This window comes from Saccoglossus kowalevskii, chromosome 16 (genome assembly GCF_978046115.1).
Source record: "Saccoglossus kowalevskii chromosome 16, keSacKowa6.1, whole genome shotgun sequence".
NCBI classification, from domain to species: Eukaryota; Metazoa; Hemichordata; class Enteropneusta; family Harrimaniidae; genus Saccoglossus; species Saccoglossus kowalevskii.
In genome coordinates this window covers 11,123,099-11,132,282 of record NC_140656.1, presented here as the reverse complement: position 1 = coordinate 11,132,282, position 9,184 = coordinate 11,123,099, and positions in this window count along the sequence as shown.

The following is a 9,184-nucleotide window of genomic DNA, read 5'->3' as shown; positions in this document are numbered from 1 at the left end:
GAGGTGAGAGACTACTTACCGCAGCGACATGCAGCTATGGTGACTGCGACCCCAATAATATTTTAATTTTAGTAAGCTACGGTAAACCCATGTTTATGCTATGAGAAAGTGCAGATCTTGAACGTATTTTAGTGGAAATACATTTTTGCTTATCACGGCGAACGCAATTTAATGCGAGTGAATTTCCCTACTTAATTTCCTTAGTTGTATGCGGTATCCAATATAGCGACCAATGTCAAAACATTGTTATGCAAATTAGCTTTAGTTGTAAATTTGAGTTTTCTAGACGATAGATACGTGAATTTGGACCAAAATGTTATCGGCAAGACCCAGAGTATGACAGCCACTGAAACGTTATTGAAGGCAAATAAACACATCAGGCAAAAAAGGCTGTTTCGAGTCGTGACATAAGGCACATACCATTTTGACATACCATTTTGAGTATAGTTCATATATTGCATGTATATTACAGATAACGGCTACACCTCATCAACATAGTTGTTGTGCCATTGTATATTCAATTTGCTGACCATGCGATGTGAAATAAATAGTTTTCTAACAGTCTAGAGCATTATTCGTGTATATTTTCTATTGAATTCTATAATCATTTATGAGAATTAAATCTTAGTTTAGTGTTAGAGGCACTATGTGCGACATGGCACCAAGTCAATCTTGTATCGATCTAATCGCCGCTAAACAATACATGGTTGAACCATGGAGGTAATGGTTGAACACATTGTTCATTTCCGTCCGTAGTGAAATCATACTCCGCATCGCATTGTAGGTTTGGAAGTAATAAATAAGTTATAAATAAATATAGAAATGAGCTCACGCTGAGTGAAACAAAAACGCAAGATATCGATTTTATATATTATCATTATTTTACAACCATTTCAGGTTAACAACAAGTTGTTTAAAGAATATTTGGGAACTCAAAATAGCGGCTGGAACCCATCCAACAAACGACATCAGCTTTCAATGTGACATGGCATTGATCTGAGCACCTTCAGGCTCCAAACAGTTTCGTACATTGGTTTCGAATCTATACAACTGCATTTATAAATGTTGACAAAAATCTACAGCAACCACAAGGAATCTCAAATTAAATGCGTTTATAATTAATACGATTTAATAATATCGAGTGCGGTGTTGTAAATGTCAATCCCGTAATTGATAGATGCCCAGTCAATAGGTACACGCACTGAAGGCTCATCTATGCAGGGCTGACTAATCTCGTATGCTAACGAACTGATCACAGGCCTAGAATCAACCTCCTGTCTGCCATTACCGGACTCGGATTCATTCACAACGCCTTCAATGCCATATCCCATGGTATCCGTCAAGTCTATTCCCACAGGATCTTGCCATTGACCTGAAAGCCACATACGCATCGGGGGTGACCTTGTTGTGCGTATTTTGTGTCGTGCCCATGCCTTTTGCCAGACTTCTAACTTCTTGTTTATTCTATGCATATACACATAGTGGAGTGCGGCAATGTTCTGTTCGTCTAATGGGTCAAGAATATTGCTTTCTTCCATAAAGTAAAATAGCTGTGAGTACAGACTCAACACACCTTCGTAAACATCTCTCCATAACCGTTCAATTCGCTGGTTGTGGACGCTTCTTCCAGTGATGATACTCCCACGATTTGCGCCTCTTTGTGATATCATGAAATCCGCAATATCAGCGTTTTCCTTTCCCTTATCCGATCTCACACGACTGGGTAGACCATACTTCTGTACACCAGTCTCAAAACATTGAAGGAGTGTTGCTGCTTGATTGTTATCAGTGCATTGTAGAACGCCAGGTAATCGGCTAAAACCATCTATACAGCCAAATATAACGAAATGCCATCGAATCAATTTATGATTGGTATCAATATGCCACAAATGATTAGGACCTTTTACATTATATACTCGCCGTTGTAAACGACCCTTCTTGCGTGATTCCACACCATCATCATCAACACGATGAATACTGTCTCTTAATCTAATCCGCTGGACTATTACACCTTTCTCATGGAGTAGCTCTTTCAGCAGTTTCTCACCACAATAAGGGAAGTCTGTAACTAGCTGTCGGACATGCGTGTCTAGGTCAATGCCTGATATATCACTGAATTCCATCTTACTCAATCCGTAGTACCCCATTCTTCGATAGACAGTCGCCTCAGAAACTGATAACATATTTGATATCTCTGAGACAGTAAAACCTTCGATAATGAAGCTTTCCAACACGCTACGCGGGATAACAAACGCTGGTGCACCACCTTGACCTCTGAGTTGTTTGGTTGGAGCATGACCCCCATGTGTAGCACAAGCTAGCCGAAGTGACATCATGTCGTGTCTACTATTCACCCCAAGTTGTTCCAACTCCACGAATGTTAATTTACATACCAAGTCTGGGGATACTTTTTGAGCTTCAAAGTTTGGAACAAGATGACCAAGACGTATTACAGCCAGTATATTGGACATAGATGCAGCCATCTTTAGAACATGGAGTGTGCTCACATTAGATGCATTGTGGGACACAACTGATAATTTATTCAAAAGTAAATAAAACAAAATATATAACATTATGAATACACCACATGATGGATGCACCACATGGCATAATGATAAACCAGTAAATGCACTACATAATAAGATAAATGCACCACATAACAAGGTAAATGCACTACACAACATGGTAAATGCACTACATAACATGGTAAATGCACTACACAACATGGTAAATGCACTACACAACATGGTAAATGCACTACACAACAATGTAAATGCACTACATAACAAGGTAAATGCACTACACAACAATGTAAATGCACTACACAACAATGTAAATGCACTACACAACATGGTAAATGCACTACACAACAATGTAAATGCACTACACAACAATGTAAATGCACTACACAACATGGTAAATGCACTACACAACAATGTAAATGCACTACACAACAATGTAAATGCACTACACAACAATGTAAATGCACTGCACAACAATGTAAATGCACTACACAACATGGTAAATGCACTACACAACAATGTAAATGCACTACACATCAATGTAAATGCACTACACAACATGGTAAATGCACTACACAACAATGTAAATGCACTACACAACAATGTAAATGCACTACACAACAATGTAAATGCACTACACAACAATGTAAATGCACTACACAACATGGTAAATGCACTACACAACATGGTAAATGCACTTCACAACAATGTAAATGCACTACACAACATGGTAAATGCACTACACAACAATGTAAATGCACTACACAACAATGTAAATACACTACACAACAATGTAAATGCACTACACAACATGGTAAATGCACTACACAACAATGTAAATGCACTACACAACAATGTAAATGCACTACACAACATGGTAAATGCACTACATAACATGGTAAATGCACTACACAACAATGTAAATGCACTACACAACATGGTAAATGCACTACACAACAATGTAAATGCACTGCACAACAATGTAAATGCACTACACAACATGGTAAATGCACTACACAACAATGTAAATGCACTACATAACATGGTAAATGCACTACACAAAATTATGAATGAACTACATAACATGGTAAATGCACTACACAACATGGTAAATGCACTACATAACATGGTAAATGCACTACACAACAATGTAAATGCACTACATAACATGGTAAATGCACTACACAACAATGTAAATGCACTACACAACATGGTAAATGCACTACACAACAATGTAAATGCACTCCACAACAATGTAAATGCACTACATAACATGGTAAATGCACCACATAATATGGTAAATGCACCACACAACATGGTAAATGCACACAAACACAAAGTAAATGCACTACACAACATGGTAAATGCACTACACAACAATGTAAATGCACTACACAACAATATAAATGCACTACACAACATGGTAAATGCACTACACAACAATGTAAATGCACTACATAACATGGTAAATGCACTACACAAAATTATGAATGAACTACATAACATGGTAAATGCACTACACAACATGGTAAATGCACTACATAACATGGTAAATGCACTACACAACAATGTAAATGCACTACATAACATGGTAAATGCACTACACAACAATGTAAATGCACTACACAACATGGTAAATGCACTACACAACAATGTAAATGCACTCCACAACAATGTAAATGCACTACATAACATGGTAAATGCACCACATAATATGGTAAATGCACCACACAACATGGTAAATGCACACAAACACAAGGTAAATGCACTACACAACATGGTAAATGCACTACACAACAATGTAAATGCACTACACAACAATATAAATGCACTACACAACATGGTAAATGCACTACACAACAATGTAAATGCACTACATAACATGGTAAATGCACTACATAACATGGTAAATGCGCTACGCAAAATTATGAATGAACTACATAACATGGTAAATGCACTACACAACATGGTAAATGCACTACATAACATGGTAAATGCACTACATAACATGGCAAATGCACTACACAACAATGTAAATGCACTACATAACATGGTAAATGCACTACACAACAATGTAAAAGCACTACACAACATGGTAAATGCACTACACAACAATGTAAATGCACTACACAACAATGTAAATGCACTACATAACATGGTAAATGCACCACATAATATGGTAAATGCACCACACAACATGGTAAATGCACACAAACACAAGGTAAATGCACTACACAACATGGTAAATGCACTACATAATAAGGTAAATGCACTACACAACATGGTAAATGCACTACATAACAAGGTAAATGCACTACACAACATGGTAAATGCACTACACAACATGGTAAATGCACCACATAATATGGTAAATGCACCACACAACATGGTAAATGCTCCACATCACAAGGTAAATGCACTACACAACATGGTAAATGCACTACATAACAAGGTAAATGCAACACAATATGGTAAATGCACTACATAACAAGGTAAATGCACTACACAATATGGTAAATGCACTACACAACATGGTAAATGCACTACACAACATGGTAAATGCACCACATAATATGGTAAATGCACCACACACATGGTAAATGCACCACATCACAAGGTAAATGCACTACACAACATGGTAAATGCACTACATAACAAGGTAAATGCACTACACAACATGGTAAATGCACTACATAACCAGGTAAATACACTACACAACATGGTAAATGCACTACACAACATGGTAAATGCACCACATAATATGGTAAATGCACCACACAACATGGTAAATGCACCACATCACAAGGTAAATGCACTACACAACATAATATTTTACGACTTAAGATAGCTGTGGCTTTCCATATAATTCCCACAAATAACACAGTTCTCAAAACATACTCATATGTTAACCAATAAATATAAATCGTTTCAATATATATATCAATCATTCGCTATGCTTTGTTAAGGGAAAGTTGACACTCGTCAACAAAACAAGAAGCGAACATGTATCATGTTTCTATGGTACAACTCCATGTTTTTAGGCACTTATGGTTTTGTCTGTGTGCATGCGTCTATCTGCCCAGAGCTGCAACTCTGGCACTTGATTCAAATTTCACTAGAACTAGAACTAGAACTAGGATTATTTCTTATCCAAAATAAATCTTACCAATATTAACATAATTGCCTACAAAATTCGTCAGGTAAAGTCAGTGACTTTATTCACTTACTGATAACCGATCACAGACTGGAATAACAAAGTTAGTCGACGTCATAAATCAGGTCTCACCGCCAGTCAGATATTTTAAATACCGATCTGACCTAGGAATCAAATACATTATGTGATATGTATCAATAAATGACTTGTTGACGTGTGCATTCTGCATTATGAGACCCTATCTATCAGTCTTCACCGCACACAATACACATCTGAATTCACATACCTTTGAATTATTTAACAACTTCGATTCAACCTGTATTCGAGTTATTGTATTTTATTTCCATGTTTTACTTCAGTCAGAAACACTTTCGTGTTATAATATGTTACTTAGTACGGTTGGTTTCATTTATGGTTAATGAGGGCATGTTTAGGGGTGCCAAAATAATATTTTTCGTATAGTTTTGGGGTGTAGACATAGGCGCTGATTGTACGAAAGGGAGTGGCATACCCATCTTATCCTGTAAATACTTGTGTATAAGTCCTGATGAATGTTTCAATAAATTGTGATTACCAAAGAGCAAAACTGTGATGTTTGAAATTACATAACTATTTCTGAAAAAAAAATTTTGCCATATTTTCTAGATTAGTTTATTGATCTGTTAGAGATGACATACATTACGTTTTTTTTTATATTTTCCGCAGATAAATACTCTACAGTGACACCCGAAGATCTACCACCTAGTTCAATTCTCAACCTAGACATTAGAGCTAATGATATTGATGATGGTGACGATGGAAATGTGATGTATTCACTTGTGTATGAAGGAAATTAAAGGGTAAATTGATCGCAGTAATGGGTAGGTTTTATTTTTGAGGCGAATGTTTACGTGGAAGCCAGTGGTTTACTATAGTTTACTCATATTCTAATGATAGTATTAACCCTTTTATAAGTGACCAATATATTCAATCATTATTCGCAGGATTCCTTCCAGGTAACATCATTATACAATTTCACTGTTTACTGCTCGTTTCGTGGTAATGGAACATCAACATGAATTCGAAGAATGTAGTCGGTCTAGAAATTTCCATTTAACCTCTTAGAAGTCAACTCAAATAAAACGGATCTCTACCACTCGTCTAAGTTAGTAGTCAGTCAGTGTTCAGGGCAACGTGTTTCCACCATATAATTCAGCCACTTGATGATGCTGCTAATAGTTTAATGCAGGTAGGTCAAACTGACATTTCAGCTAGAGGCAGGAACTGTACATGAATTTTGGAGATTTTTAATGTGACTAACAATCAAAATATAATAAACTGATATGCGTCCAAAACAGGGGGCAAAAAATCGAGAGCACATAAAGAACTTAGAATTATTTGAATCGATTCACAATGTATTTCAAATTGTGTCCGGACAGGAAACAGCATGGGAAAATTTTAGTCATGTGACACAATGCGTATAATCAGTATCGATCAATGATCAGGCCGGGGTTGACATAGAATTCTTTCTTTAGAATTCGAGCAAATATTGTAAACTCGTAAAACTGGGAAAAATATTTTCAGATGCTAGGCCAAAACGCAACAATGTTTTTCTATAGTAATCTGTGCCGGCTTTTATTAGACAAAACATAGTGTTAGTGGCACTTTAACCTGGCTTTTGAGAGCGTCAGTATATTTTAAAGAAGGGAAATAAAAATATAATTTTAAATATTGGACGGTCACACGCGAAATAACATTAGACAGCATATCACTGATTAACCCAGATATGCTATTTACAAAAAAAGATTGCTTAGCTCTTTCATTATGATGGGAATTACGTTACATTCATGATAGCCAGTCACTGGAAGAATATACCTAGGCTTCTTTCAATGAATACAACTGTAAGGTAAGTATGGCTTCACTGTGAACAGGTAAACATGAAATTGCTGACATATATTACACATCAAATGGCACTGTTGTAAATAAACTATGGGTTAAATGAATAACAAATTTATCTATGGACATTAAATAAACCGCTGTAAGTATAAATTACCGAAAATCTTTATTTTCAGGTTTCTTTTCCATTTCCTTGAACTGGATAATGTTACTGCAAAATTTCCAAGCGATATATATAATATATGCAAAGGAAAATACGATATATGATGTGTTTATAATAATTGTACTCGTTGAGCATTAATTATAAATTTAGTGTTGTTTAAAAAAGTTGGCATCCAGCATTTTTTACCCTTCATTACAATTAGTGCAATGTAATATATTGGTTAACATTTCCAATATTGACGAGCAATTTATTTTAGTGAGTTATATTGTTTTGTTACTTACTGCAAATCAAACGAATATCGAGTAACCGAATATCAAAAATATTTTTAATATGAAACTGTGACTTCACGTCACTGTTTGGTTCTCTCTAAAAACTCTGCAAATTATCAATACTTCAATGTATGCATTAGTGCTGTATTATTGGTGAGGACATAAACATAATGTACAATAATAAATACATCTGGTCAAAACAATCCTTTTATTTATTTATTTATATTTATATTGCGTATTCTGTGGTTGTATATATCATAGTCGTTACAATGTTTTCAAACTCTTATATTCAAATACAGTAATGAACATGGGGGTGGTAGGAAGATTGTGATGTGAGGATAGAGGCACATCAAAACGAAATTATCAATTTAAATTTCAACTTTGTATCATCCACAGTTTTACAATATAGAAATTAGATGAGAATTAGAATCATCATTGATAACTGACAATGAATTTGCTTACGTTTTTCCCTTGAATAAACAACTATATAAATCTAAAAGTTCTACAAATACAAGCAATATAAACTGAGCTTACTCGGTGGACCATACTGCCTTGATTCTAGTTAGCTTTACAAATTAATATGTTCATATAGAAACATACTGCATTTATAATATATTTCGTTCTCCAAATACAGTGAATATCAAGTGATATGAAGGGTATGTTGTTTTTTGCTAACATAGTTACTTCAGCAAAATTAATGCAGTCAGTACGAACTTATTTCTAAAAACGTATTGCTTTGAATACCGTTAGTTCCACACATGCACTCAGTAAAGAATACAGTGCAAAGGATTTGTTCTGCATTGATTATATGATATGTTTCAGTTAGTGAAAAAAAAATATCCTCCCGTTAATTTATAGCTAGTTTTCCAAATGAAGATAGTAGACAAAGGTATCCACTTTCTTGATACTATGGTTAGTTCTACAAAAACAGTGAATAAAAAAGCCAAGTGCACATTGATACGTTTGTCTTTGATTATATAGTTAGTTGTAGTCAGTATAAAGTAATGATTACGTTTTAGTTTTGATTATATAGTTAGTACTACAAACGTGCAGCGAACTATGGTACGTAAATTCTGGATATAAACTAATTTCTTCAATAGTAATCATATAGAATGGTAGTACCAATGAAATACTCTGTATCTCGATTATATAGTTAGTACTACAAACGTGCAGTGAACTATGGTACGTAAATTCTGGATAT